General features: G+C 41.6%; 1 pseudogene; it reads left to right on the top strand.

The window, feature by feature from the left end:
* The first annotated feature begins 227 nt into the window (after positions 1–227).
* LOC132521558 (TIP41-like protein) lies at positions 228–852 on the top strand (annotated as a pseudogene).
* The last annotated feature ends 9,124 nt before the right edge of the window (positions 853–9,976 follow it).

Raw genomic sequence — 9,976 nt, 5'->3', positions numbered from 1 at the left:
TGGGGCGACCTGTGCATACAGGCACCCTCTGCATGGAGGCCAGGCCCTCCCAGCACCTCCCCCAGCCCAGACTTTTAGGAGAGCAGCCAGGGAACATGAGGGCTCTGAGAATACCAAGTCCCCCCTCTGACCTTTAAGAAGTAACAGACCCGGTCGGCCGCCGCTGCCACTGCCGCCAATGCTCCAGCCTGTTCCGTGTGGCCCACGCGGGCCCCGCTGCGGCCGTGATGATCCACGGCTTCCAGAGCGGCCACCAGGACTTCTCCTTCGGGCCCTGGAAGCTGACGGCGTCCAAGACCCACATCGTGAAGTCAGCGGATGCGGAGAAGTTAGCTGATGAATTGCATATGCCATCTCTCCCTGAGATGATGTTTGGAGACAACATTTTAAGAATCCAGCATGTCTCTGACTTTGGGATTGAGTTCAATGCTACAGATGCATTAAGATGTGTGAACAACTACCAAGGAATGCTTAAACTAGCCTGTGCCGAAGAGTGGCAGGAAAGCAGGACGGAGGGTAGCACCCTAAGGAAGTTATTAAACCGTATGATTGGACCTATACACAGATTATAAGGGAACATTACTTGGAGAACCACTTAAGCTAAAGGTTGTACCTACAACAGATCATATAGATGCAGAGAAATTGAAAGCCAGAGAACAGATTCAGTTTTTTGAAGAAGTTCTCCTGTTTGAGGATGAACTTCATGATCATGGAGCTTCAAGCCTGAGTGTGAAAATTAGAGTAACGCCTTCTAGCTTTTTCTTGCTGTTGTGGTTTTTCTTGAGAATTGATGGGGTGCTTATTAGGATGAATGACACAAGACTTTACCATGAGGTATCTATTCTCATTTAATGAAAGTACTAATTGACATTGGGCTTGTTCGCATTGTTACATTGTCAGTCTGACAGTTTGAAATGCAGTAATGCTTTATATTATATGGCTATTCGTCTAAACTTTAAGATCGGGTGTGTCATATTCACTGTTGACTGCACAGTTATCGAAACATTACATCTTCTTTTCCAAAAGTTCTACAAGTTGAACATGTTTTCCAAAAGACACTCCCTGGTAAAGGGGAGTCTGATGCTTTTTAAAAACCTCTTAAACTTAATCTGTTTAAGGAAACTGTCCCTTAACGCTTACTTTTTTTGGGGTATGTGTTGTTTATGTAATGTCCTGATATTAGAAATACCAATCTCATGGCCTCCAGAAATTTTTATTTTACAATTATTTTGATAGTTGTTTTAATGTTTGAAAGCTCTGTGCTCCATTTCAAGGAACTGTTAACATACGAAGTTTTCAAAAAAATAAGTGAAGAAAGTGGGGGGGAGGCTTAAATTGAGTCATGAAAATTCTTCTTGTAGCTTTATAGCAGCCTATCCTTTTTTTTTTTTTTTTTTTTTGCTGTACGCGGGCCTCAGTGCTGTGGCCTCTCCCGTTGCGGAGCACAGGCTCTGGACGCGCAGGCTCAGCGGCCATGGTTCACGGGCCCAGCCGCTCCACGGCATGTGGGATCTTCCCGGACTGGGACACGAACCCGTGTCCCCTGCATCGGCAGGCGGACTCTCAACCACTGCACCACCAGGGAAGCCCTATAGCAGCTTATCCTTTTTGAATGAATTTTTAACGTCATATTTGTGATCATATAGAATGACAAATGAGAGAAGAAACCAGCAGTATCAGGGTAATCGTAGTAATAGTTAACCCTCCTAACAACCCTATGAAATAGATGCTATTATTATCTCTGTTTTATAGCTGAGACAACGAAGGCAAAGACAGATTAAGTAACTTGCCCATGTTATACAGTTAATAGGTGGCAGAACTGGAATTTAAGCCCAGTAAGATGTGATTGGATTGGTATTTTCCTAAATCCTGCACTTTCTTTGAAAGTGAATAACATGGTCACTGTGATGGATTTTTTCTTTTTAAAAGTGATAGTAAAATACTAAAAATAAGCTATACTTTACTCCCTCAGAAAAAATGAAATCTAAATTTTTAGAAATGCTTATACGTTAACTCAACAATATTGACTTTTTTTCAGAATTTATCCTCAAAAGATTCTTACATACAGTAACCCACACATATTAATCAGGCAGCTGTATAGAGTTGTATGCATATAAATAGTCATGGCAATGCTATTGTTTATAACAGCTAAAAGGAAAGAAGTAAGATGCTATAATGCCCCTTGAATGAGCATTGATTAAATGGCCATTTACATCCTGTTGGCCTACAACAAATAGACGGCCAGATATTTCTCCAGCAAAGTTGGATTTATTTGGGATCAGCAGAAAATTGCAGTTCAGGTCTGCAACCATGGTGGGCCATGTGCAAGTCCCCACACGGCAAGGGAAGGAGAAGGCTTTTATAGAGAAGAAAAGGAAGATGGGAGTGCTATCATAAACAGAGAATCCATGACTTTCCATTGGTTGAGCCCTTACCAGGAAATAAGAGGAGTCTTTCTTTTTTCTGTTGGGTTCTGCTATGGTTGCTGGGTATGAGAGCTCCCCATTCGAGTCTCCCAAATCTATTTAATTGAGGTTTCTGTTTATGAATTCTTTTACAGTCCATATAGTAGAAAAATATGCAACCATTAAAATTAATGGCAGAAAGTGGTTTAACCGATTTGGAAAGATGTGCATATTAATGTTGACTTTTAAAATGCAAGTATGATCTATGTAAGATTTTATGTAGAGATTCCTAAATGTTAAGGGTAGTGTTATCTATAGAGATTGTGACTGCTGATGATTTATACTCTATACGTTTATAGTATTTGATTTTTTTTTAACAGTGAGCATTAATCTGTTTTGTTGATATAAAAGATGGAAACTTTAAGGGAACATAATCTTGTGATTTTTCTTTAATTAAATAATGTTTTACCAAAAAAAAAAAAAAAGAAAGAAAAAGTAACAGACCCCAGTCCTGTAAATCCAACAGGATGCTGTCAGCCAGCTTCTCCCTCCCATACTAGGACTAATCCGCTGACCACAGTGTTCTCCGAGCCCAGACCAGAGGCCTTCTGCTGGGGAAATATGTATGTATTAATAAATAACTCTATATAAACACTACATATGTATCTACACATATATACATCTGTACATTGTATGTGTGTATATATACATACATATCATATACATATATTATAATTGTATTATACATAGATACACATATACACATAGTCAGATACTATATATTATCAAACAATGATCAAGAGATATTTGAACAAAACATGAATGAAGGGAAGGATCCAGCCATTCACAGATCTGAGCTTCTCTCTCTTACGCCCTTCCTATGTGCTTCACTCATCTATAGGCAAAAATGTTGGCTGTCAGGCCTTGCTCACCCTCAACCTCTGTACCCTACTTTCCCTGTATCTGGGTGCACTTTACCCTCTCCCCTCTTACCCTTCCCACTCAGGCCCTCTAGTTCAAGTTTAAAGAGCTGTGACCAGCCTCGGTGAGTGACCCAAGTTTTCCCTGCTCTTGTGCTGTTTGTATCTTGTGTTCCAATGCTGAGAACTCAGTTCCTTTGGGGCGAGATTTTGTTTTGCCTTTGGTGGTCTCCCAAATCTCTGAGGTGCTGGGACCCTATCTTGCTTTTCTAAATACCCTTCCTGGAGATACCAGTCTTGACCGGACCTCTGTGAGAGCTGGCCCTCACTGCCTGAGTCTCCAAGTGCATGGTCTTTCCCTTCTCTACATGTACCCCAAAACTAAACCTTACATCTGTCTTAGCCTAGGGCTAAGGCTGCCATAACATAATACCACAGACTGGATGGCTTATAAACAGCAAAAATGTATTGCTCACAGCCCTGGAGCCTGGAAGTCTGAGATCAGGACGGCAGCATGATGGGATCTGGTGAGAGCCCTGTTCTTGACTTGCAGATGGCTGCCTCCTGGCTATGTGCTTACATGGAGGAGAGAGAGAGAGAGAGATCTTTCTCTTCTTATAAGGACACTAATCCTATCAGATCAGCCCCCCACCCTTATACCCTCACTTAACCTTAATTACCTCCATAAAGATCTTATCTTCAAATACAATCAGATCAAGGGGTAGAGGCTTCAACATACGAATTCTGGGGGGACACAAACATTCAGTCTATAACCACATCTAATACCAGTTCTTTCACCAAAATGTCAAACTCTGCCCTCACCCAATCCTGTACCAGTCAATCCGATACCTCCACCCACCCCCATGCCCTGATCTGCCACGTGGCAAGCAGCACCTTGCCCAGCAGGAAGCAGGATGGAGGCCCCCTGTCTAAGGAAACGGCTGTTGAAGGGTTGACGTCTAGTTACACTCCTGACTTCTGACCACCAGCTCCCCTTGACCTCTGGTCCCTAGGGCTCCCTCACACTCGGCTGCAGCCTGACATTTGGCCTTTCAGTCCCGTCCGCATGCTTGGCTTTGATCTTCTGGTCCCCATTGGCCCTCAGTATCCCCAGCCCTCTTGCCTGTGCCACTTGTCAGCCTCCCAACCACCTGTGGTCTCACTGAGATGATTTGTCTAGATGTCCTTTCCCACTGTTTCTCTTCCCAGAGCAGCCACTCCACCGTCCCCTGTCACACCTGCCACAGGTGTCCCTGTGGAGGAGCATCTACACTGCCTCACCAAGAGGCTGGGGGCCAAGCCACTTCCCAGGATGATGGGATGGGCGAGCCCTGCACCAACTTTATAAATAGAGCGTTTCTGTCTTCAATTATTATCATGTAGTCCATCATCAGAGACTATTTCTGGAAAACCCACACTGAGCCCAGTGGATTGATCGAAGGGTTCAGCTCTCATCTCAGGATTACTGCATGGACATCATCTACAAGAAAATAAACAAACATGCAAAGGCAGCGCTTAAGAGAGTCATCTCCAGCCATTGCCCAGGGAGGTGAAGCCGTGCCCATTCAGGGCACCAACATCCCTAAGTTATAGCCAAGAAGAAAAGAGAAAGAAAGTGAGAGGATAATAGCAAAGAACAGAAAAGGAGGAGAAAGCAAATGGAGAGGAAAAAATAAATACATGGCAAAACGTGGTGAATCTTGAGCTGGTTCACTCTGTGTTACCGCCCCCCCAGCCTCCATACAAATGGGAGAGAATCAAATTGTCAGGATGTCAAGATTTTTACTTAGGAATCAACCAATTTCATATATAAAGAAGTAGATTCATATCAGCCTACAGTTAGTCAAGGAGTTAGATGCCAGTGCTCAAGAGATTTTAATAGCAGTCAACATTTATTTAACTTGATATGGGCAGTAACTGTGCGAAATGCATTATGTGTATTATTTCTTTTAATCCTCATGAAAACTTAGGAGATAAGAACTATGATTATTGTCCACTTTACATATGAGAAAATATCTTTTTATCTATTTCCTGGCCATGAGGAAATACCTTGCCATGATCATCCCACTACAAAAAAAAAAAAAAAATCTATCTGACTCCAAAGGCTAGCTGGTAACCATTCCATTTATTTCTAAATCAGGCTCCAGGGAATATTATCATTCAGCAGAACGTGAGTAAAGGTAGGGAAGGAAGATTTAAATGTATAAAAAGAAAGTGGTCACAGCAAATGCTGAGAGATACAGATGGATTGGGCACATTCCTAGTTGAAATTCTGATCTTTATTCCTAAGCAGTCAAGTTCGAAATTCAAATTCCTGACACCTTCTTTGACTGTGAAAATGTTCATTTTCTTCAGAACCAGAAGATTAGTTCTGGAATGTCACTTCAAAAACACTGTTTTCTCCAACTCAAAAGGATGCTAAAGACCCACTTTCAGGACGTTATCTTTTTGAGATAACCAACCTCATTGTGAAAATGAGGTGTTTCCAATTTTTGGCTCCCATATAGCCATTACTGGGATATAGAGAAATGTCTGTCAGCAAAAATCTGTGGGCCAAGGGTTTCGGGATACATTTTTACCTCCTCTGTGGTTGGGACTCCGGGTCCCCTGGTCCGTTACTTCATAGGAGCTGCAAATCCTCTGAGAAATAAATTCAGGGTGGCCACTCACATCTTGTGGATTTGACTTCGTGCCAGCCGTAAAGGAGAGCTAACTGACCATGCAGCCCGGGAGGAAAGCCAGGGAGAACTACATTCATGGGATCCCGGTTTCAGAGGGTCATAAATCTCTAAGGCTCCTCAGACACAGAATTCCAAATGAGGCTCCAGACCCACACTGTCTACCCTGATCGCCATGGCCACACGTCCACTGAGCGTCCACAATGTGGCCAGTCCATGTGAAGAGGTGCTCTCTGTGTGAAATACACACCAGATTTCTAAGACTAAGGGTGAAAAATTCATTAATGATCATTTGTAGTCACTATTTGATAAGTTAAATAAAATACATTATTAGAATTGATTTCACTTGTTTCTTTTTACTTTCTTAATGTAGCTACTATAAAATTTTAAATTACATATGTGACTTGCTTTCTGTTTCTGTTGGTCAGTTCTGCTTCAGACACTCAAACCACTGAAAAGATCTTGCAGCTTACTAAGATCTTAACAAATCAGTGTATGCCAAAATTACACGACTTACAGAGCAGCTTTCTATGAGAACGACCTGAAGACTAGCAGAAAAGATTTTCCACAATTAAAGACATAAAAAAGTAACCACACCACAATGAGATGTTAGGAGGGACAGAGACACAGTATAGTTTGGACCCACACCCCTGAGTTGGCGACCCACACAAGGAAGAGCATTACAATCTCAGAGGTCTTCCCCCAGGAGTGAGGGGGCCGAGCCCCACCTGGGTTCCCCAGCCCTGCACTGGGAATAGGAGCCCCCAGAACATCTGGCTTGGAAATCCAGCAGGGCTTATGTCCAGGAGAACTGGAGGACTACATCAAACAGATAATCCACCCTTAAAGGGTGCATACAAAATCTCACACGCTCCGAGACCCAGTGCAGAGGTGGTAGCTTGAGAGGAGCCTGGGTCAGACACTTGCTGACCTTTAAGAGCCTCCTGGAGAGGCAGGAGGAACCTGGGACTCCCCCAGGGGACATAGATGTTGGTGGCAGCCATCTGGGGGCGCTCACTCTACCATGATAACACCAGTGCTGGCAAACACAATTTCCAAATCTTCCCTCTAGCCTGTTAGTGCTGGAGACCCGGCTCTGCCCTCCAGGGGGCCAGCCCCAGCTCCAGGACCCCGTGGGCCACAAAGCTAACCATGTAGGAAGCCTACCCTGCCTTCCAGTGACGCCATAGCCATTGCATGTGGCCTGGTCTCACAGCCAACCAGGCCAGGAGCCAGCCCTGCCTACCAGCACACCTACAGTAGTCAGCCCACCCCACCCCAACAGAAGCGGGCACACAAGCCACACAGGACGCACCCCTAGAGCATATACGTCTGGTGACTGACCAGAGGGGAGCATGCTGCTGGGCCCCAGAGAACATCTCCTACATAAGCCCTCCCATCCGAGATTGGGAAACATAACTGACCTACCTAACACATAGAAATAAACACAGAACAGGGAAAAATGAGGAGACAGAAATATGCTTCAAACAAAGTAACAAGACATAGCCTCAGAAAAAGAACTAAACAGGGAATTCCCTGGTGGACCAGTGGTTAGGACACTGTGCTTCCACTACCAGGGCCCCAGGTTCAATCCCTGGTCGGAGAATTAAGGTCCCACAAGCTGCATGGCATGGCCAAATAAATAAATAAATAAATGTTTCTTTAAAAAAGAAAGGAGTGCAATATTTGTAAAAAGAAGAAAAAAGGAAAGAAAGAAAGAAAGGGAGGGAGGAAGGAAGGAAGAAAGAAAGAAAGAAAGAAAGAAAGGGAGCTAACCAAAGTGGAGATAAGCAATCTACCCAATAAAGAGTTCAAAGAAATTATTAAAAAGATGCTCACCAAACTCGGGAGAAGAATGGATGAACATAGAGAGAATTTCAACAAAGAGTTAGTTCTTAGAGGAAATGCTTTCAGCTTTTCACCAGATTATGATATTAGCTGGGGGTTTATCATATATGGCCTTCGTAACGTTGAAGTGTGTCCTCTCTATCCTGACACTGTTGAGAGTTTTTATCATAAATGAATGTTGAATTTCATCAACATCTTTTCAGCATCTACTGAGAAGACCATACAATATTTATTCTTCAGTTTGTTATTGTGGTATCATGTTGATTGACTTAGAGATATTGAAACATCCATGCATCCGTAATTCATCTCCATCTTGAGAAAGAACAGAGCTGGAGATATCACACTCCCTGGCTTCAAGCTATCATACAAAGCTACAGTGATCAAAACGCTATGGTTCTAGCCCCAAAACAGAAACATAGATCAGTAGAACAGAACAGAGTTCAGAAATAAACTCACACTTTTATGTTCAATTATTCTATGACAAAGGAGGCAAGAATATACAATGGGGGAAAGACAACCTCTCCAGTAAATGGTGTTGGGAAAACTGAACGGCTACATGCAAAAGAATCTAATTGAACTACTTTCACCATACACAAAAATAAACTCAAAATGAATCAGACTTAAATGTAAGACCTGAAACCATAAAACTCCTAGAAGAAAACATAGCATTACATTCTTTGACATCGGTCTTAGCAAAATTTTTTTGTATCTGTCTCCTCAGGCAAGGGAAATAAAAGCAAAAATAAACAAATGGGACTACAACAAACTAAAATGCTTTTGAGCAGCAAAGGAAACTATCAACAAAATGAAAAGGCAGCCTACTAAATGGGAGAAGATATTTGCAAATGATATATTCAATAAGGGGCTGACATCCAAAATATACAAGGAACTCATACAACTCAATATTGAACAAACAAACTTAATTTTTAAAAAAACTGATTAAAAAATGGGCAGAAGACCTGAATACATATTTTTCCATAGAAGACAGATAGCCAACAGACACATGAAAAGATGCTCCACATCACTAATCATTGGGGAAATGCAAATCAAAAACAACGAGATATCACCTCACACCAGCCAGAATGGCTATTATCAAAAAGATAAGAAAAAGCAAGTGTTGGCCAGGATGGAGAGAAAAGGAAACCCCTGTGCACTGTTGATGGGAATGTAAATTGGTTCAGCTACTATGCAAAACAGTATAGAGGTTCCTCAAAAAATTAAAACTAGAACTACCATATGATCCAGCAATTTCACTTCTGGGTATTTACATGAAGAAAACAAAAACACTAACTCAAAAAGATATATGTACATCAATGTTTATTGCAGCATTATTTACAATAGCCAAGATATGGAAGGAATCTAAATTTCCAATTGGTAAAGAATTTGTGGTATATATCTATGATGGAATATTAGCCATAAAAAATGAAATCTTGCCATTTGCTACAAATGGATTGATCTAGAGGGTATCATGCTCAGTGAAGTAAGTCAGACAGAGAAAGACAAACAACATATGATCTCACTTCTATGTGGAATCTTAAAAATAAAACAAGAACAACATTGTAAAACAATTATACTCCAATAAAGATATTAAAAAAAAAAAAAAACAGCTTGTACCTGAGATCAGAAGAGGCAGGGACACTCAGGGGAGGAAGAAGAGCATGTCCAAAATAAAACTCATTCTTCTTTGCCCCCCCAAAAAAGTAAAAATAAATAAAAATAAAATTTTTAAAAAATAAAACAAAAATAAAATGAAAAGATACAGAGAACAAACGTGGGGAGGGGGAGGTGAAATAGGTGAAGGGGATTAAGAGGTACAAACCTCCAGTCATAAAATAAATGAGCCACAGGGATGTAACATACAGTGTAAGGAATACGGTTCATAATATTGTAATAACTTTGCATGGAGACAGATGGTTAATAGACTTATCGTGGTGATCACTTCATAATGTATGCAAATGTCAAATCTCTATGTAATACACCTGAAACTAACATAATATTGTGTATCAAGTATATTTCCATTTTAAAAAAATTATTGTGTGAGCCCATATCTCCAAATAGCTCTGGTTTACTGAACATGCAAAGCCCCCACTCTTCACTTCACCACCAATCCTGCCCCTTTCTACTT

This window comes from Lagenorhynchus albirostris, chromosome 6 (genome assembly GCF_949774975.1).
Source record: "Lagenorhynchus albirostris chromosome 6, mLagAlb1.1, whole genome shotgun sequence".
Taxonomy (NCBI): Eukaryota; Metazoa; Chordata; class Mammalia; order Artiodactyla; family Delphinidae; genus Lagenorhynchus; species Lagenorhynchus albirostris.
The sequence above is the reverse complement of the archived record's forward strand: the minus strand, read 5'-3'. Positions and strand labels throughout refer to the sequence as shown.